Source organism: Festucalex cinctus, chromosome 14 (genome assembly GCF_051991245.1).
Source record: "Festucalex cinctus isolate MCC-2025b chromosome 14, RoL_Fcin_1.0, whole genome shotgun sequence".
Classification (NCBI taxonomy): Eukaryota; Metazoa; Chordata; class Actinopteri; order Syngnathiformes; family Syngnathidae; genus Festucalex; species Festucalex cinctus.
The window spans coordinates 26,349,469-26,371,709 of NC_135424.1; positions in this window are offsets into that span (position 1 = coordinate 26,349,469).

Sequence of the window (22,241 nt, forward strand, 5' to 3'; positions counted from 1 at the left end):
GAAACTACACTAGGAATTTGTAAAATATTCATGTTCATGACAGGTCTGACCTGTGCAAAGTTCCAAAAAACTTTCCATAACTTTGCATCTTAAACATCTTAAGATGAAACACACCAAGTTAGAAGACGGTAGGATGAATTTTGTAGGAGGAGTTAAAATATGACCCCTGAAAAAGGCCACAAAAAAAGGCTACAAATCCCATCATAAATCAAAATGGCGGACTTCCTGTTTGGTTTAGCACATGGTTCCAAGAGACTTTTTTGTACATCGTGGGCTCTTATGTATGCCTGTAAATTATCATAGCGCTAGGTGAAATGTACAACCGGGAATGCTTCGTTAACGAGGAGTTTTCTAGCTCAAAATGTGATGCCCGGCCCCTGGGGGACTTCCTGTTGGGTTTAGCACATGGCACCAAGAGACTTTTTTGTACATTGTGGGCTGTTACATATGTCTACAAATTTTTGTAGCTCTAGCTACTTCGTACAACTGGGAATGCTTCATTAAGAGGGATTTTTTTCCTTTGCAAAAAGTGCATGCCACGACAACAGCGTGCGACGAAATAAAGAGCTTTCAATAACTTTTCATCCTCAACATCTTAAGATGAGTCACACCAAGTTTGAATATGATCGGATAAACTCTGTAGGAGGAGTTTGTTAAAATATGACCCCTATGAAATGGTCCAAAAAATGGCAACACATTCCAAAGTAAATCAAAAAGGCGGACGTCCTGTTAGGTTTAGCATATGGTTCAAAAAGAGTTTTTTGTACCTCGAGGGCTGTTATATACCTCTACAAATTTTGGTAACTCTAGGTGAAACGTACAGCCGGGTATGCTTTGTTAAAGAGGAGTTTTTTAGCTCAAAATGTGATGCCCGGCCCCTGGGGGACTTCCTGTTGGGTTTAGCACAGGGCACCAAGAGACTTTTTTGTACATCTTGGGCTGTTACATATGTCTACAAATTTCCGTAGCTCTCGCTGCTTCGTACAAATGGGAATGCTTCTTTAAGGATATTTTTTTTCCTTTGCAAACAGTGCATGCCATGACAACAGCGTGCGACGAAATACAAAGCTTTCAATAACTTTTCATCTTCAACATCTTAAGATGAATCACACCAAGTTTGAAGATGATCGGATAAACACTGTAGGAGGAGTTCGTTAAAATAAGACCCCAATGAAATGGCCAAAAAAATGGCAACACGTTCCAAAATAAATCAAAATGGCGGACTTCGTGTGAGGTTTAGCACATGGTTCAAAAAGAGTTTTTTGTAGGTCATAGCCTGTTACATATGTGTACCAATTTTCGTAGCTCTAGATTAAACGTACAACCGGCAATGCTTCATGAAGTAAGAATTTTTAAACTCTAAATTTGATACATCGCCGCCGTCATATAGTATATCAAAAACTTTAGATTTTTTACAATGATGTTGTCCCAGGTGTTGAGATGGTCCATCCCAAGTTTGAAGTTAATCGGGTTAACCGTGTAGGAGAAGCGGGAAAAAGTATGACCCCTGTAAATGTGCAAAACTGGGCCAAAATTGGACATTCAGATGATCATACCTCACTTTCTGTCTATTTTAGGGTACACACATCAAAGAGGTTTTTGTTCATCTGGATGTGCTACGGGTGCCACACAATTTTCGTCGCCATAGGACAATCGTAGCGGGACAGGGATCCGTTTAACCTATGTAGGTGGCGCTATGGAGCCATTTTTCTGTTATCATGTATGGCGACTTTAAAATATCAAATTTTTCGCCAGGCCTGATGTGCGTGTAAAGTTTGGTGAGTTTTCGTTCACGTTTAGCGTCTCAAAAATGCGATTGTTTGCGGAGAAGAATAATAATAAGAATAATAATAATAAGAAGAATTCCTACAAAAACAATAGGGCCTCGCAGCGGCACCGCCGCCGCCGCTGCTCGGGCCCTAATAATAAGAATTCCTTCAGGAACAATAGGGACCTCGCAGCGGTCGCTGCTCGGGCCCTAATAAGAATTCCTTCAGGAACAATAGGGACCTCGCAGCGGTCGCTGCTCGGGCCCTAATAACTAGAGCTGCGAGCAGCTATAAAGGGCCCTCGCAACCCGGGCCACGTTGGGGTACTTGCACGTCGGGGTACTGGCACGTTGGGGTACTGTCAGATAGGACAAGACCATCTAAAATGTTTTTGACAAGCCTTGTGTGTGCAAAGTTTAATCAAAACGCAAAATATGGTGTGCAATTCCCACAATAAATTCAAAATGGTGGACTTCCTTTTAGGTTTAGCATATGGCTACAGAATACCTTTTGTAGGTCTTAAGCTAATAGGTATGCCTCCCAGTTTTCATAAATATTGGTCAAGTCATCTTTAGTTGTGTATCGCTTGAATCATACAATTGGAAATGCTCCATAAAAATGCATAGAGGGCGCTATTGAGCACAACGTTGGGTTACTTGCACGTCAGGGTACTGGCACGTTGGGGTACTGTTACATGGAACAAGGACCATTTAAAATGTTAGTTTTTTCCATGGCTTGTCTGTGCAAAGTTTAATGAGAAAGGCCAAAAGTGATGTATAATTCCCAAAATAAAATCAAAATAGCGGACTTCCTCTTTGGTTTGGCAAATGGCTACATAATACTTTTTTGTAGGTCTAGCATAATCATACAATCGGAAATGCTTCATAAAAATGTCTAGAGGGCGCTATTTATTGCAAATTGCACAATAAATCTCTAAAAATTCATGTTCATGACAAGTCTGATGTTTTTGCAAAGTTTCATGAGTTTTCATGTGTATAAAAAAAAAAAAAAGCAGCACTTGACAACTGTTACATGGAACAAGGACCATTTAAAATGTTAGTTTTTTCCATGCCTTGTCTGTGCAAAGTTTAATGAAAAAGGCCAAAAATGATGTATAATTCACAAAATAAAATCAAAATAGCGGACTTCCTCTTTGGTTTGGCAAATGGCTACATAATACTTTTTTGTAGGTCTAGCATAATCATACAATCGGAAAGGCTTCATAAAAATGTCTAGAGGGCGCTATTTATTGCAAATTGCACAATAAATCTCTAAAAATTCATGTTCATGACAAGTCTGATGTGTTTGCAAAGTTTCATGAGTTTTCATGTGTATAAAAAAAAAAAAAAAAAGCAGCACTTGACAACTGTTACATGGAACAAGGACCATTTAAAATGTTAGTTTTTTCCATGCCTTGTCAGTGCAAAGTTTAATGAAAAAGGCCAAAAATGATGTATAATTCCCAAAATAAAATCAAAATAGCGGACTTCCTCTTTGGTTTGGCAAATGGCTACATAATACTTTTTTGTAGGTCTAGCATAATCATACAATCGGAAAGGCTTCATAAAAATGTCTAGAGGGCGCTATTTATTACAAATTGCACAATAAATCTCTGAAAATTCATGTTCATGACGAGTCTGATGTGTTTGCAAAGTTTCATGAGTTTTCATGTGTATAAAAAAAAAAAGCAGCACTTGACAAACAATGCATTGCTATGGCAACAGCGTGTTACAAAATAAAAAACTTTCGATTACTTTGCATCTTAAACATCTTAAGATGAAACACACCAAGTTTGAAGACAGTCGGATAAATTTTGTAGGAGGGGTTCGTTAAAATATGACCCCTGAAAAAGGCCACAAAAAATGGCAACAAATCCCATCATAAATCAAAATGGCAGACTTCCTGTTTGGTTTAGCACATGGTTCCAAGAGACTTTTTTGTACATCGTGGGCTCTTATGTATGCCTGCAAATTATCATAGTGCTAGGTGAAACGTACAACCGGGAATGCTTCGTTAAAGAGGAGTTTTTTAGCTCAAAATGTGATGCCCGGCCCCTGGGGGACTTCCTGTTAGGTTAAGCACATGGCACCAAGAGACTTTTTTGTACATCCTGGACTGTTACATATGTCTACAATTTTTCGTCGCTCTAGCTGCTTCGTACAACTGGGAATGCTTCATTAATAAGATTTTTTTTCCTTTGCAAAAAGTGCATGCCACGACAACAGCGTGTGACGAAATAAAAAACTTTCAATCACTTTTCATTTTCAACATCTTAAGATGAATCACACCAAGTTTGAAGATGATCGGATAAACTCTGTAGGAGGAGTTTGTTAAAATATGACCCCTATGAAATGGCCCAAAAAAATGGCAACACATTCCAAAGTAAATCAAAATGGCGGACGTCCTGTTAGGTTTAGCATATGGTTCAAAAAGAGTTTTTTGTACCTCGAGGGCTGTTATATACCTCTACAAATTTTGGTAACTCTATGTGAAACGTACAGCCGGGTATGCTTTGTTAAAGAGGAGTTTTTTAGCTCAAAATGTGATGCCCGGCCCCTGGGGGACTTCCTGTTGGGTTTAGCACAGGGCACCAAGAGACTTTTTTGTACATCTTGGGCTGTTACATATGTCTACAAATTTTCGTAGCTCTAGCTGCTTCGTACAAATGGGAATGCTTCTTTAAGGATATTTTTTTTCCTTTAAAAACAGTGCATGCCATGACAACAGTGTGCGACGAAATACAAAGCTTTCAATAACTTTTCATCTTCAACATCTTAAGATGAATCACACCAAGTTTGAAGATGATCGGATAAACACTGTAGGAGGAGTTCGTTAAAATAAGACCCCAATGAAATGGCCAAAAAAATGGCAACACGTTCCAAAATAAATCAAAATGGTGGACTTCCTGTTAGGTTTAGCATATGGTTCAAAAAGAGTTTTTTGTAGGTCATAGCCTGTTACATATGTGTACCAATTTTCGTAGCTCTAGATTAAACGTACAACCGGCAATGCTTCGTGAAGTAAGAATTTTTAAACTCTAAATTTGATGCGCCGCCACCGTCATATAGTATATCAAAAACTTTTCATTTTTCACAATGATGTTGTCCCAGGTGTTGAGATGGTACATCCCAAGTTTGAAGTCAATCGGGTTAACCGTGTAGGAGAAGCGGGCAAAAGTATGACCCCTGTAAATGTGCAAAAATTGGCAAAAATTGGACATTTAAATACTCATACCTCACTTTCTGTCTATTTTAGGGTACACACTTCAAAGAGGTTTTTGTTCATTGGGATGTGCTACAGGTGCCACACAATTTTCATAGCCGTCGGACAATCGTAGCGGGACAGGGATCCGTTTAACCTATGTAGGGGGCGCTAAGGAGCCATTTTTCTGTTATCATGTATGGCGACTTTAAAATATCAAATTTTTCGCCAGGCCTGATGTGCGTGTAAAGTTTGGTGAGTTTTCGTTCACGTTTAGTGTCTCAAAAATGCGATTGTTTGCGGAGAAGAAAAAGAAGAATAATAAGAAGAATTCCTACAAAACCAATAGGTCCTCGCAGCGGCACCGCCGCCGCCGCTGCTCGGGCCCTAATAATAATAATAATTTTTACAAAAACAATAGGGACCTCGCAGCGGTCGCTGCTCGGGCCCTAATAATAATTCTTACAAAAACAAGAGGGACCTCGCAGCGGTCGCTGCTCGGGCCCTAACTAGAGCTGCGAGCAGCTATAAAGGGCCCTCGCAGCCCGGGCCACGTTGGGGTCCTTGCACGTTGGGGTACTTGCACGTTGGGGTACTGGCACGTTGGGGTACTGGCATATTGGAAGCAAAATTTCTTTGAAAATGGCATAATAAACGTTTACATGTAGAATATTTTTTTTGCCAGTGTCTGTCAAGCTCAACGGATTTTGGTGATTGTTAAGACCTGCAAAAATCAGCGTTCTTATTTATTTTTAGGCAATGAGTTGCCCTGATTGGTATTTTTTTGTAAAAGTGTATATACACATCATCGCTCGTTGTACTCATTGCACAATGTTTACTTTTATTGTCCAAAGGGGCAATCAAAAATGAATAAAACAAAATGGAAACGTACATACGTTTGGATCGTGTGAAGCCAGTGAACAATTTGAGTGGTGGAAACTAAAAGAATATTCATAAATGACTTAGTTATCACACTTAGAATGAGTGTACATTTTTTGTACAAAATACCGTATGTGGGGTATTTTTTAAATTTTTTTATATAAGCCTCAACGGCTAGGTGGCGCTGTATTTATAACTGAATGTTGTCATAGAGATACCTTCAGGCCTTGATTATAAGCATACATGTCAAGTGTGGGATTTTTTTTGGAGCATGTACCGTGGAGTTATTAAGCATATCCTTCATTCACGATATTGCTTTTAATGTCCATAGAGGCTATCAAAAATAAATAAAAATATATATATGTTTGGATAAGTCTGATGCCAGTGAACATTTTGAGTGGTGGAAACTAAAAGAATATTCATAAATGACTTCGTTATCACACTTAGAATGAGTGTACATTTTTTGTACAAAATACCGTATGTGGGGTATTTTTTTTTCATGCCTCAAGGGCTAGGTGGCGCTGCATATATAACTGAATGTTGTCATAGAGATAACTTCAGGCCTTGACGATAAACATACATGTCAAGTTTGGGATTTTTTGGAGCATGTACCGGGGAGTTATCAAGCATATCCTTTTTCATTGCGAAACACAAATTTTGATGCCCCGCCTTCATCATATAGTATTTCGAAAGGTCAAGATTTTTCCCCCTGTCGTTGGCTCAGGTCTTGACATGGTCCAGGTCAAGTCTTAACTCAGTCAGATGAAACGTGTAGGAGAAGTGGGCAAAAGTCTGCCCCCTGTGAATGTGCAAAAATTGTCAAAAATGGGACATTCAAAAATTCGTAGCTCATTTCCTGTTCATTTTAGCATAAGGGTCCGAGAGACTTTTTTGTAGGTCTTGGGCTCCCTCATACACCTAAAAATATTCGTCGTTCTTGCTTAAACGTACAACCGGGGCTGCTTCGTTAAAAATTTCGAGGGGGCGCTATTGAGTCATTTTTGTAAAAATAGCACAATCAACAATAAAATATTGCTCATTTTACCAGGCCAGATGTGTGTGCCAAGTTTCAGGAGTTTCTGTGCATGTTTAGACCCTCAAAACTGGCGTTGTTTTCTTGGCGAACAGCGCTTAGCCACACCCACAGCAATTCGCGAAAACTCACAAACTTCGTGTTGTGACATCATGAAGGCCGAAACCCTCATCTGAGCAAATATGAGGTAGGTCCAGTTAACGTGTTTGGAGAAAAACGTAGAAGAAAATTCTTAAAAAAAAAATTGCCACTAGGTGGCGCTATCAGTTAGATGAAATATAAGTCAGTAGATGTCTTTAGGGCTGGACTCTCATCAAATGTGTGAAATTTTGAGAAGATAGGATCATCTCGGTCAAGTTAATGCAGCTTTTATTTTCACGAAAGATCTTCAGACTTTGCGTCACCGTAGCGGCCACGCCCTTTGGCGAAAAGTTACAATATTCGGTGTGGGGCATGATCAACATCTTAAGGCTTTTCTGACCAATTTTCAAATGGATCCCTTCAACGAGCTCAGCACAGTAGCTAAAAACGTAAAGTATGACATTTATTGTTACCACTAGGTGGCGCTATATGTATAACTGAATTTTATCATATAGATGTTTTCAGGCCGTGACTATTACATTGCCTGAGAAGTTTGAGATTTTTTGGAGCTTGAACATGGGAGTTATTAAGCATTTGCTCTTTCTGGACAAATGAAATTTTAAAGGCAATATTTGATGCCCCGCCCCCGTCATATAGTATTTCAAAAAAGCAAGATATTTTGCCCAGTTGTTCTCTCAGGTCTTGAGATGATAAATGCCAAGTTTGAAGTCAATTGGATGAAAAATGTTTGCAAAGGGGGAAAAAGCATGACCACAGTGAATGTGCCAAAATAGGCCAAAATTGGACATAAAAAAATTCATAGCTCACTTCCTGTACATTTTAGCTACATGGTCCCAATAGACTTTTTTGTGCGTCTCGGGGTGCTACAGGTGCCTGCCAATTTTTGTTGCTCTAGCTCAAACGTGCCGGGCTTGGTTTTTATTTTTCTACGCTAGGGGGCGCTATCGAGTCGCATTGTTATGACGACTTAATAATATCAAATTTTTCGCCGGGCCTGAGGAGTCTGCAAAGTTCGGTGAGTTTTCGTGAATGTTTAGGTACCCAAAATCGCGATCGTTTACGGAGAATAAAGAAGAAGAAGAAGAATAATAATAACTAGAGCTGCGAGCAGCTATAAAGGGCCCTCGCAGCCCGGGCCACGTTGGGGTCCTTGCACGTTGTGGTACTTGCATGTTGGGGTACTGGCACATTGGGGTACTGGCATATTGGAAGCAAAATTTCTTTGAAAATGGCATAATAAACGTTTACATGTAGAATATTTTTTTGCCAGTGTGTGTGTCAAGCTCAACGGGTTTTGGTGATTGTTAAGACCTGCAAAAATCAGCGTCCTTTTTTATTTTTAGGCAATGAGTTGCCCTGATTGGTATTTTTTTGTAAAAGTGTATATACACATCATCGCTCGTTGTACTCATTGCACAATGTTACTTTTATTGTCCAAAGGGGCAATCAAAAATGAATAAAATAAAATGGAAACGTACATACGTTTGGATCGGTGTCAAGCCAGTGAACAATTTGAGTGGTGGAAACTAAAAGAATATTCATAAATGACTTAGTTATCACACTTAGAATGAGTGTACATTTTTTGTACAAAATACCGTATGTGGGGTATTTTTATTTTTTTTTATATAAGCCTCAAGGGCTAGGTGGCGCTGTATTTATAACTGAATGTTGTCATAGAGATACCTTCAGGCCTTGATTATAAGCATACATGTCAAGTGTGGGATTTTTTTGGGAGCATGTACCGTGGAGTTATTAAGCATATCCTTCATTCACGATATTGCTTTTAATGTCCATAGAGGCTATCAAAAATAAATAAAAATATATATATGTTTGGATAAGTCTGATGCCAGTGAACATTTTGAGTGGTGGAAACTAAAAGAATATTCAGAAATGACTTCGTTATCACACTTAGAATGAGTGTACATTTTTTGTACAAAATACCGTATGTGGGGTATTTTTTTTTTATTCCTCAAGGGCTAGGTGGCGCTGCATATATAACTGAATGTTGTCACAGAGATAACTTCAGGCCTTGACGATAAACATACATGTCAAGTTTGGGATTTTTTGGAGCATGTACCGGGGAGTTATCAAGCATATCCTTTTTCATTGCGAAACACAAAATTTGATGCCCCGCCCTCATCATATAGTATTTCGAAATGTCAAAAATTTTTCCCCCTGTCGTTGGCTCAGGTCTTGACATGGTCCAGGCCAAGTCTTAACTCAGTCGGATGAAACGTGTAGGAGAAGTGGGCAAAAGTCTGCCCCCTGTGAATGTGCAAAAATCGTAAAAAATGTGACATTCAAAAATTCATAGCTCACTTCCTGTTCATTTTAGCATATGGGTCCAAGAGACTTTTTTGTAGGACTTGGGCTCCCTCATACACCTAAAAATATTCGTCGTTCTTGCTTAAACGTACAACCGGGGCTGCTTTGTTAAAAACTTCTAGGGGGCGCTATTGAGTCATTTTTGTAAAAAATAGCACAATCAACAATAAAATATGGCTCATTTTACCAGGCCAGATGTGTGTGCCAAGTTTCATGAGTTTCTGTGCATGTTTAGACCCTCAAAACTGGCGTTGTTTTCTTGGCGAACAGCGCTTAGCCACACCCACAGCAATTCGCGAAAACTCACAAACTTCGTGTTGTGACATCATGAAGGCCGAAACCCTCATCTGAGCAAATATGAGGTAGGTCCAGTTAACGTGTTTGGAGAAAAACGTAGAAGAAAATTCGTAAGAAAAAAAATTGCCACTAGGTGGCGCTATCAGTTAGATGAAATATAAGTCAGTAGATGTCTTTAGGGCTGGACTCTCATCAAATGTGTGAAATTTTGAGAAGATAGGATCATCTCGGTCAAGTTAATGCAGCTTTTATTTTCACGAAAAATCTTCAGACTTTGCGTCACCGTAGCGGCCACGCCCTTTGGCGAAAAGTTACAATATTCGGTGTGGGGCATGATCAACATCTTAAGGCTTTTCTGACCAATTTTCAAATGGATCCCTTCAACAAGCTCAGCACAGTAGCTAAAAACGTAAAGTATGACATTTATTGTAACCACTAGGTGGCGCTATATGTATAACTGAATTTTATCATATAGATGTTTTCAGGCCGTGACTATTACGTTGCCTGAGAAGTTTGAGATTTTTTGGAGCTTGAACATGGGAGTTATTAAGCATTTGCTCTTTCTGGACAAATGAAATTTTAAAGGCAATATTTGATGCCCCGCCCCCGTCATATAGTATTTCAAAAAGGCAAGATGTTTTGCCCAGTTGTTCTCTCAGGTCTTGAGATGATAAATGCCAAGTTTGAAGTCAATTGGAAGAAAAATGTTTGCAAAGGGGGAAAAAGCATGACCACAGTGAATGTGCCAAAATAGGCCAAAATTGGACATAAAAAAATTCATAGCTCACTTCCTGTACATTTTAGCTACATGGTCCCAAGAGACTTTTTTGTGCGTCTCGGGGTACTACACGTGCCTGCCAATTTTTGTTGCTCTAGCTCAAACGTGCCGGGCTTGGTTTTTATTTTTCTACGCTAGGGGGCGCTATCGAGTCGCATTGTTATAACGACTTCATAATATCAAATTTTTCGCCGGACCTGAGGAGTGTGCAAAGTTCGGTGAGTTTTCGTGAATATTTAGGTACCCAAAATCGCGATTGTTTGCGGAGAATAAAGAAGAAGAAGAAGAAGAAGAACTAGAGCTGCGAGCAGCTATAAAGGGCCCTCGCAGCCCGGGCCACGTTGGGGTACTTGCACGTTGGGGTACTTGCACGTTGGGGTACTGGCACGTTGGGGTACTGGCAAGTTTAGGTACGGCACATTGGAAGCAGAATTTCTTTGAAAATGGCATGATAAACCTTGACATGTGGATTTTTTTTTTTTTTGTAAAAATACCGTTAAGTTGGTGTATTTTTTTTTATGCCTCTAGGGCTAGGTGGCGCTGTATATATAATGGAATGTTGTCATAGGGATACCTTCAAGCCTTGACTCTAAACATACATGTCAAGTGTGGGATTTTTTTGGAGCATGTACCGTGGAGTTATTAAGCATATCCTTCATTCACGATATTGCTTTTAATGTCCATTAGAGGCTATCAAAAATAAATAAAAAAGTACATGTTTGGATAAGTCTAATGCCAGTGAACATTTTGAGTGGTGGAAAGTAAAAGAATATTCATAAATGACTTAGTTATCACACTTAGAATGAGTTTACATTTTTTGTACAAAATACCGTATGTGGGGTATTTTTTTGTTTTGCCTCAAGGGCGAGGTGGCGCTGCATATATAACTGAATGTTGTCATAGAGATACCTTCAGGCCTTGACGATAAACATACATGTCAAGTTTGGGATTTTTTGGAGCATGTATCGGGGAGTTATTAAGCATATCCTTTTTCAGTGCGAAACACAAATTTTGATGCCCCGCGCTCATCATATAGTATTTCCAAAAGTCAAGATTTTTCCGTCTGTTGTTGGCTCAGGTCTTGACATGGTCCAGGTCAAGTCATAAGTCAGTCGGATAAAACATGTAGGAGAAGTGGGCAAAAGTATGCCCCCTGAAAATGTGCAAAAATCGTCAAAAATGGGACATTCAAAAATTCGTACCTCACTTCCTGTTCATTTTAGCATATGGGTCCAAGAGACTTTTTTGTAGGTCTTTGGCTCCCTCATACACGTAAAAATTTTCGTAGATCTTGCTTAAACGTAGAATCGGGGCTGCTTCGTTAAAAATTTCTAGGGGGCGCTATTGAGTCATTTTTGTAAAAATAGTACAATCAACAATAAAACATTGTTCATTTTACCAGGCCAGATGTGTGTGCCAAGTTTCATGAGTTTCTGCGCATGTTTAGACCCTCAAAACTGGCGTTGTTTTCTTGGCGAACAGTGCTTAGCCACGCACACAGCGATTCGCGAAAACTCACAAACTTCGTGTTGTGACATCATGAAGGCCGAAACCCTCATCTGAGCAAATATGAGGTTGGTCCAGTTAACGTGTTTGGAGAAAAATGTACAAGAAAATTCGTAAGAAAAAAAATTGCCACTAGGTGGCGCTATCAGTAAGATGAAATATAAGTTCGTAGATGTCTTAAGGGCTGGACTCTCATCAAATGTGTGAAATTTTGAGAAGATAGGATCATCTCGGTCAAGTTCATGCAGCTTTGATTGTCATGAAAAATTTTCGGACTTTGCGTCACCGTAGCGGCCACGCCCTTTGGCGAAAAGTTACAATATTCGGTGTGGGGAATGATCAACATCTTGGCTTTTCTGACCAATTTTCAACTGGATCCCTTCAACGAGCTCGGCACAGTAGCTAAAAACGTAAAGTATGACATTTATTGTTACCACTAGGTGGCGCTATATGTATAACTGAATTTTATCATATAGATGCTTTCAGGCCGTGACTATTACGTTGCCTGAGAAGTTTGAGATTTTTTGGAGCTTGAACATGGGAGTTATCACACTTAGAATGAGTTGACATTTTTTGTACAAAATACCGTATGTGGGGTATTTTTTTTTCACGCCTGAAGGGCTAGGTGGCGCTGCATATATAACTGAATTTTGTCATAGAGATACCTTCAGGCTTTGACTATAAACATACATGTCAAGTTTGGGATTTTTTGGAGCATGTACCGGGGAGTTATTAAGCATATCCTTTTTCAGTGCGAAACACAAAATTTGATGCCCCGCCCTCATCATATAGTATTTCCAAAAGTCAAGATTTTTCTGCCTGTAGTTGGCTCAGGTCTTGACATGGTCCAGGTCAAGTCTAAAGTCAGTCGGATGAAATGTGTAGGAGAAGTGGGCAAAAGTATGCCCCCTGAAAATGTGCAAAAATCGTCAAAAATGGGACATTCAAAAATTCATAGCTCACTTCCTGTTCATTTTAGCACATGGGTCCAAGAGACTTTTTTGTAGGTCTTGGACTCCCTCATACACCTAAAAATTTTCGTAGATCTTGCTTAAACGTACAATCGGGGCTGCTTCGTTAAAGATTTCTAGGGGGCGCTATTGAGTCATTTTTGTAAAAATAGGACAATACATGATAAAATATTGCTCATTTTGCCAGGCCAGATGTGTGTGCCAAGTTTCATGAGTTTCTGCGCATGTTTAGACCATCAAAACTAGCGTTGTTTTCTTGGCGAACAGTGCTTAGCCACGCCCACAGCGATTCGCGAAAACTCACAAACTTCGTGTTGTGACATCATGAAGGCCGAAACCCCCATCTGAGCAAATATGAGGTTGGTCCAGTTAACGTGTTTGGAGAAAAATGTACAAGAAAATTCGTAAGAAAAAAAATTGCCACTAGGTGGCGCTATCCGTTAGATGAAATATAAGTTCGTAGATGTATTTAGGGCTGGACTCTCATCAAATGTGTGAAATTTTGAGAAGATAGGATCATCTCGGTCAAGTTCATGCAGCTTTTATTGTCACGAAAAATCTTCAGAATTTGCGTCACCGTAGCGGCCACGCCCTTTGGCGAAAAGTTACAATATTCGGTGTGGGGCATCATCAACATCTTAAGGCTTTTCTGACCAATTTTCAACTGGATCCCTTCAACGAGCTCAGCACAGTAGCTAAAAACGTAAAGTATGACATTTATTGTAACCACTAGGTGGCGCTATATGTATAACTGAATTTTTTCATATAGGTGTTTTCAGGCCGTGACTATTACGTTGCCTGAGAAGTTTGAGATTTTTTGGAGCTTGTACATGGGAGTTATTCAGCATTTGCTCTTTCTGGACAAATGAAATTTTAAAGGCAATATTTGATGCCCCGCCCCCGTCATATAGTATTTCGAAAACGCAAGATTTTTTGCCTAGTTTTTCTCTTAAGTCTTGAGATGATAAATGCCAAGTTTAAAGTCAATGGGATGAAAAATGTTTGCATAGGGGGAAAAAGCATGACCACAGTGAATGTGCCAAAATAGGCCAAAATTGGACATTAAAAAAATTCATAGCTCACTTCCTGTACATTTTAGCTACATGGTCCCAATAGACTTTTTTGTGCGTCTCGTAGTGCTACACGTGCCTGCCAATTTTCGTAGCTCTAGCTCAAACGGGCCGGGATTGGTTTTTATTTTTCTACGCTAGGTGGCGCTATAGAGTCGCGTTGTTATGACAACTACATAATATCAAATTTTTCGCCGGGCCCGAAGAGACTGCAAAGTTTGGTGAGTTTTCGTAAATGTTTAGGCCCTCAAAAATGCGATCGTTTACGGAGAAGAAGAAGAAGAAGAAGAATAATAATTCTTACAAAAACAAGAGGGACCTCGCAGCGGTCGCTGCTCGGGCCCTAACTAGAGCTGCGAGCAGCTATAAAGGGCCCTCGCAGCCCGGGCCACGTTGGGGTCCTTGCACGTTGGGGTACTTGCACGTTGGGGTACTGGCACGTTGGGGTACTGGCATATTGGAAGCAAAATTTCTTTGAAAATGGCATAATAAACGTTTACATGTAGAATATTTTTTTTGCCAGTGTCTGTCAAGCTCAACGGATTTTGGTGATTGTTAAGACCTGCAAAAATCAGCGTCCTTATTTATTTTTAGGCAATGAGTTGCCCTGATTGGTATTTTTTTGTAAAAGTGTGTATACACATCATCGCTCGTTGTACTCATTGCACAATGTTTTATTGTCCAAAGGGGCAATCAAAAATGAATAAAACAAAATGGAAACGTACATACGTTTGGATCGGTGTGAAGCCAGTGAACAATTTGAGTGGTGGAAACTAAAAGAATATTCATAAATGACTTAGTTATCACACTTATAATGAGTGTACATTTTTTGTACAAAATACCGTATGTGGGGTATTTTTTTAATTTTTTTTATATAAGCCTCAACGGCTAGGTGGCGCTGTATTTATAACTGAATGTTGTCATAGAGATACCTTCAGGCCTTGATTATAAGCATACATGTCAAGTGTGGGATTTTTTTTGGAGCATGTACCGTGGAGTTATTAAGCATATCCTTCATTCACGATATTGCTTTTAATGTCCATAGAGGCTATCAAAAATAAATAAAAATATATATATGTTTGGATAAGTCTGATGCCAGTGAACATTTTGAGTGGTGGAAACTAAAAGAATATTCATAAATGACTTCGTTATCACACTTAGAATGAGTTTACATTTTTTGTACAAAATACCGTATGTGGGGTATTTTTTTTTCATGCCTCAAGGGCTAGGTGGCGCTGCATATATAACTGAATGTTGTCATAGAGATAACTTCAGGCCTTGACGATAAACATACATGTCAAGTTTGGGATTTTTTTGGAGCATGTACCGGGGAGTTATCAAGCATATCCTTTTTCATTGCGAAACACAAATTTTGATGCCCCGCCCTCATCATATAGTATTTCGAAAAGTCAAAATTTTTCCCCCTGTCGTTGGCTCAGGTCTTGACATGGTCCAGGCCAAGTCTTAACTCAGTCGGATGAAACGTGTAGGAGAGGTGGGCAAAAGTCTGCCCCCTGTGAATGTGCAAAAATCGTCAAAAATGGGACATTCAAAAATTCGTAGCTCACTTCCTGTTCATTTTAGCATATGGGTACAAGAGACTTTTTTGTAGGTCTTGGGCTCCCTCATACACCTGAAAATATTCGTCGTTCTTGCTTAAACGTACAACCGGGGCTGCTTCGTTAAAAAGTTCGAGGGGGCGCTATTGAGTCATTTTTGTAAAAATAGCACAATCAACAATAAAATATTGCTCATTTTACCAGGCCAGATGTGTGTGCCAAGTTTCAGGAGTTTCTGTGCATGTTTAGACCCTCAAAACTGGCGTTGTTTTCTTGGCGAACAGCGCTTAGCCACGCCCACAGCAATTCGCGAAAACTCACAAACTTCGTGTTGTGACATCATGAAGGCCGAAACCCTCATCTGAGCAAATATGAGGTAGGTCCAGTTAACGTGTTTGGAGAAAAACGTAGAAGAAAATTCGTAAGAAAAAAAATTGCCACTAGGTGGCGCTATCAGTTAGATGAAATGTAAGTTAGTAGATGTCTTTAGAGCTGGACTCTCATCAAGTGTGTGAAATTTTGAGAAGATAGGATCATCTCGGTCAAGTTAATGCAGCTTTTATTGTCCCGAAAAATCTTCAGACTTTGCGTCACCGTAGCGGCCACGCCCTTTGGCGAAAAGTTACAATATTCAGTGTGGGGCATCATCAACATCTTAAGGCTTTTCTGACCAATTTTCAACTGGATCCCTTCAACGAGCTCAGCACAGTAGCTAAAAACGTAAAGTATGACATTTATTGTAACCACTAGGTGGCGCTATATGTATAACTGAATTTTGTCATATAGATGTTTTCAGGCCGTGACTATTACGTTGCCTGAGAAGTTTGAGATTTTTTGGAGCTTGTACATGGGAGTTATTCAGCATTTGCTCTTTCTGGACAAATGAAATTTTAAAGGCAATATTTGATGCCCCGCCCCCGTCATATAGTATTTCGAAAAGGCAAGACTTTTTGCCCAGCTGTTCTCTTAGGTCTTGAGATGATAAATACCAAGTTTGAAGTCAATGGGATGAAAAATGTTTGCATAGGGGGAAAAAGCATGACCACAGTGAATGTGCCAAAATAGGCCAAAATTGGACATTAAAAAATTCATAGCTCACTTCCTGTACATTTTAGCTACATGGTCCCAATAGACTTTTTTGTGCGTCTCGGGGTGCTACACGTGCCTGCCAATTTACGTTGCTCTAGCTCAAACGTGCCGGGCTTGGTTTTTATTTTTCTATGCTAGGGGGCGCTATAGAGTCGCGTTGTTATAACGACTTCATAATATCAAATTTTTCGCCGGACCTGGGGAGTGTGCAAAGTTCGGTGAGTTTTCGTGAATATTTAGGTACCCAAAATCGCGATTGTTTGCGGAGAATAAAGAAGAAGAATAATAATAATAATAATAATAATAATAATAATAATAATTTTTACAAAAACAATAGGGACCTCGCAGCGGTCGCTGCTCGGGCCCTAACTAGAGCTGCGAGCAGCTATAAAGGGCCCTCGCAGCCCGGGCCACGTTGGGGTCCTTGCACGTTGGGGTACTTGCACGTTGGGGTACTGGCACGTTGGGGTACTGGCATATTGGAAGCAAAATTTCTTTGAAAATGGCATAATAAACGTTTACATGTAGAATATTTTTTTTGCCAGTGTCTGTCAAGCTCAACGGATTTTGGTGATTGTTAAGACCTGCAAAAATCAGCGTTCTTATTTATTTTTAGGCAATGAGTTGCCCTGATTGGTATTTTTTTGTAAAAGTGTATATACACATCATCGCTCGTTGTACTCATTGCACAATGTTTACTTTTATTGTCCAAAGGGGCAATCAAAAATGAATAAAACAAAATGGAAACGTACATACGTTTGGATCGTGTGAAGCCAGTGAACAATTTGAGTGGTGGAAACTAAAAGAATATTCATAAATGACTTAGTTATCACACTTAGAATGAGTGTACATTTTTTGTACAAAATACCGTATGTGGGGTATTTTTTAAATTTTTTTATATAAGCCTCAACGGCTAGGTGGCGCTGTATTTATAACTGAATGTTGTCATAGAGATACCTTCAGGCCTTGATTATAAGCATACATGTCAAGTGTGGGATTTTTTTTGGAGCATGTACCGTGGAGTTATTAAGCATATCCTTCATTCACGATATTGCTTTTAATGTCCATAGAGGCTATCAAAAATAAATAAAAATATATATATGTTTGGATAAGTCTGATGCCAGTGAACATTTTGAGTGGTGGAAACTAAAAGAATATTCATAAATGACTTCGTTATCACACTTAGAATGAGTGTACATTTTTTGTACAAAATACCGTATGTGGGGTATTTTTTTTTCATGCCTCAAGGGCTAGGTGGCGCTGCATATATAACTGAATGTTGTCATAGAGATAACTTCAGGCCTTGACGATAAACATACATGTCAAGTTTGGGATTTTTTGGAGCATGTACCGGGGAGTTATCAAGCATATCCTTTTTCATTGCGAAACACAAATTTTGATGCCCCGCCTTCATCATATAGTATTTCGAAAGGTCAAGATTTTTCCCCCTGTCGTTGGCTCAGGTCTTGACATGGTCCAGGTCAAGTCTTAACTCAGTCAGATGAAACGTGTAGGAGAAGTGGGCAAAAGTCTGCCCCCTGTGAATGTGCAAAAATTGTCAAAAATGGGACATTCAAAAATTCGTAGCTCATTTCCTGTTCATTTTAGCATAAGGGTCCGAGAGACTTTTTTGTAGGTCTTGGGCTCCCTCATACACCTAAAAATATTCGTCGTTCTTGCTTAAACGTACAACCGGGGCTGCTTCGTTAAAAATTTCGAGGGGGCGCTATTGAGTCATTTTTGTAAAAATAGCACAATCAACAATAAAATATTGCTCATTTTACCAGGCCAGATGTGTGTGCCAAGTTTCAGGAGTTTCTGTGCATGTTTAGACCCTCAAAACTGGCGTTGTTTTCTTGGCGAACAGCGCTTAGCCACACCCACAGCAATTCGCGAAAACTCACAAACTTCGTGTTGTGACATCATGAAGGCCGAAACCCTCATCTGAGCAAATATGAGGTAGGTCCAGTTAACGTGTTTGGAGAAAAACGTAGAAGAAAATTCGTAAGAAAAAAAATTGCCACTAGGTGGCGCTATCAGTTAGATGAAATATAAGTCAGTAGATGTCTTTAGGGCTGGACTCTCATCAAATGTGTGAAATTTTGAGAAGATAGGATCATCTCGGTCAAGTTAATGCAGCTTTTATTTTCACGAAAGATCTTCAGACTTTGCGTCACCGTAGCGGCCACGCCCTTTGGCGAAAAGTTACAATATTCGGTGTGGGGCATGATCAACATCTTAAGGCTTTTCTGACCAATTTTCAAATGGATCCCTTCAACGAGCTCAGCACAGTAGCTAAAAACGTAAAGTATGACATTTATTGTTACCACTAGGTGGCGCTATATGTATAACTGAATTTTATCATATAGATGTTTTCAGGCCGTGACTATTACATTGCCTGAGAAGTTTGAGATTTTTTGGAGCTTGAACATGGGAGTTATTAAGCATTTGCTCTTTCTGGACAAATGAAATTTTAAAGGCAATATTTGATGCCCCGCCCCCGTCATATAGTATTTCAAAAAAGCAAGATATTTTGCCCAGTTGTTCTCTCAGGTCTTGAGATGATAAATGCCAAGTTTGAAGTCAATTGGATGAAAAATGTTTGCAAAGGGGGAAAAAGCATGACCACAGTGAATGTGCCAAAATAGGCCAAAATTGGACATAAAAAAATTCATAGCTCACTTCCTGTACATTTTAGCTACATGGTCCCAATAGACTTTTTTGTGCGTCTCGGGGTGCTACACGTGCCTGCCAATTTTTGTTGCTCTAGCTCAAACGTGCCGGGCTTGGTTTTTATTTTTCTACGCTAGGGGGCGCTATCGAGTCGCATTGTTATGACGACTTAATAATATCAAATTTTTCGCCGGGCCTGAGGAGTCTGCAAAGTTCGGTGAGTTTTCGTGAATGTTTAGGTACCCAAAATCGCGATCGTTTGCGGAGAATAAAGAAGAAGAAGAAGAATAATAACTAGAGCTGCGAGCAGCTATAAAGGGCCCTCGCAGCCCGGGCCACGTTGGAGTCCTTGCACGTTGGGGTACTTGCACGTTAGGGTACTGGCACGTTGGGGTACTGGCATATTGGAAGCAAAATTTCTTTGAAAATGGCATAATAAACGTTTACATGTAGAATATTTTTTTTGCCAGTGTGTGTCAAGCTCAACGGGTTTTGGTGATTGTTAAGACCTGCAAAAATCAGCGTCCTTTTTTATTTTTAGGCAATGAGTTGCCCTGATTGGTATTTTTTGTAAAAGTGTATATATACATCATCGCTCGTTGTACTCATTGCACAATGTTACTTTTATTGTCCAAAGGGGCAATCAAAAATGAATAAAACAAAATGGAAACGTACATACGTTTGGATCGGTGTGAAGCCAGTGAACAATTTGAGTGGTGGAAACTAAAAGAATATTCAGAAATGACTTAGTCATCACACTTAGAATGAGTTTACATTTTTTTGTACAAAATACCGTATGTGTTTTTTTTTTTTTTTATATAAGCCTCAAGGGCTAGGTGGCGCTGTATTTATAACTGAATGTTGTCATCGAGATACCTTCAGGCCTTGATTATAAGCATACATGTAAAGTGTGGGATTTTTTTTGGAGCATGTACCGTGGAGTTATTAAGCATATCCTTCATTCACGATATTGCTTTTAATGTCCACAGAGGCTATCAAAAATAAATAAAAATATATATATGTTTGGATAAGTCTGATGCCAGTGAACATTTTGAGTGGTGGAAACTAAAAGAATATTCATAAATGACTTAGTTATCACACTTAGAATGAGTTTACATTTTTTGTACAAAATACCGTATGTGGGGTAATTTTTTTTTATGCCTCAAGGGCTAGGTGGCGCTGCATATATAACTGAATGTTGTCATAGAGATAGCTTCAGGCCTTGACGATAAACATACATGTCAAGTTTGGGATTTTTTGGAGCATGTACCGGGGAGTTATTAAGCATATCCTTTTTCAGTGCGAAACACAAATTTTGATGCCCCGCCTTCATCATATAGTATTTCGAAAGGTCAAGATTTTTCCCCCTGTCGTTGGCTCAGGTCTTGACATGGTCCAGGTCAAGTCTTAACTCAGTCAGATGAAACGTGTAGGAGAAGTGGGCAAAAGTCTGCGCCCTGTGAATGTGCAAAAATTGTCAAAAATGGGACATTCAAAAATTCGTAGCTCACTTCCTGTTCATTTTAGCATATGGGTCCAAGAGACTTTTTTGTAGGTCTTGGGCTCCCTCATACACCTAAAAATATTCGCCGTTCTTGCTTAAACGTACAACCGGGGCTGCTTCGTTAAAAACTTCTAGGGGGCGCTATTGAGTCATTTTTGTAAAAATAGCACAATCAACAATAAAATATTTCTCATTTTACCAGGCCAGATGTGTGTGCCAAGTTTCATGAGTTTCTGTGCATGTTTAGACCCTCAAAACTGGCGTTGTTTTCTTGGCGAACAGCGCTTAGCCACACCCACAGCAATTCGCGAAAACTCACAAACTTCGTGTTGTGACATCATGAAGGCCGAAACCCTCATCTGAGCAAATATGAGGTAGGTCCAGTTAACGTGTTTGGAGAAAAACGTAGAAGAAAATTCGTAATAAAAAAAATTGCCACTAGGTGGCGCTATCAGTTAGATGAAATATAAGTCAGTAGATGTCTTTAGGGCTGGACTCTCATCAAATGTGTGAAATTTTGAGAAGATAGGATCATCTCGGTCAAGTTAATGCAGCTTTTATTTTCACGAAAAATCTTCAGACTTTGCGTCACCGTAGCGGCCACGCCCTTTGGCGAAAAGTTACAATATTCGGTGTGGGGCATGATCAACATCTTAAGGCTTTTCTGACCAATTTTCAAATGGATCCCTTCAACAAGCTCAGAACAGTAGCTAAAAACGTAAAGTATGACATTTATTGTAACCACTAGGTGGCGCTATATGTATAACTGAATTTTATCATATAGATGTTTTCAGGCCGTGACTATTACGTTGCCTGAGAAGTTTGAGATTTGTTGGAGCTTGAACATGGGAGTTATTAAGCATTTGCTCTTTCTGGACAAATGAAATTTTAAAGGCAATATTTGATGCCCCGCCCCCGTCATATAGTATTTCAAAAAGGCAAGATGTTTTGCCCAGTTGTTCTCTCAGGTCTTGAGATGATAAATGCCAAGTTTGAAGTCAATTGGATGAAAAATGTTTGCAAAGGGGGAAAAAGCATGACCACAGTGAATGTGCCAAAATAGGCCAAAATTGGACATTAAAAAATTCATAGCTCACTTCCTGTACATTTTAGCTACATGGTCCCAATAGACTTTTTTGTGCGTCTCGGGGTGCTACACGTGCCTGCCAATTTTTGTTGCTCTAGCTCAAACGTGCAGGGCTTGGTTTTTATTTTTCTACGCTAGGGGGCGCTATCGAGTCGCATTGTTATGACGACTTAATAATATCAAATTTTTCGCCGGGCCTGAGGAGTGTGCAAAGTTCGGTGAGTTTTCGTGAATGTTTAGGTACCCAAAATCGCGATCGTTTGCGGAGAATAAAGAAGAATAATAATAATAATAATAATAATAATAATAACTAGAGCTGCGAGCAGCTATAAAGGGCCCTCACAGCCCGGGCCACGTTGGGGTCCTTGCACGTTGGGGTACTTGCACGTTGGGGTACT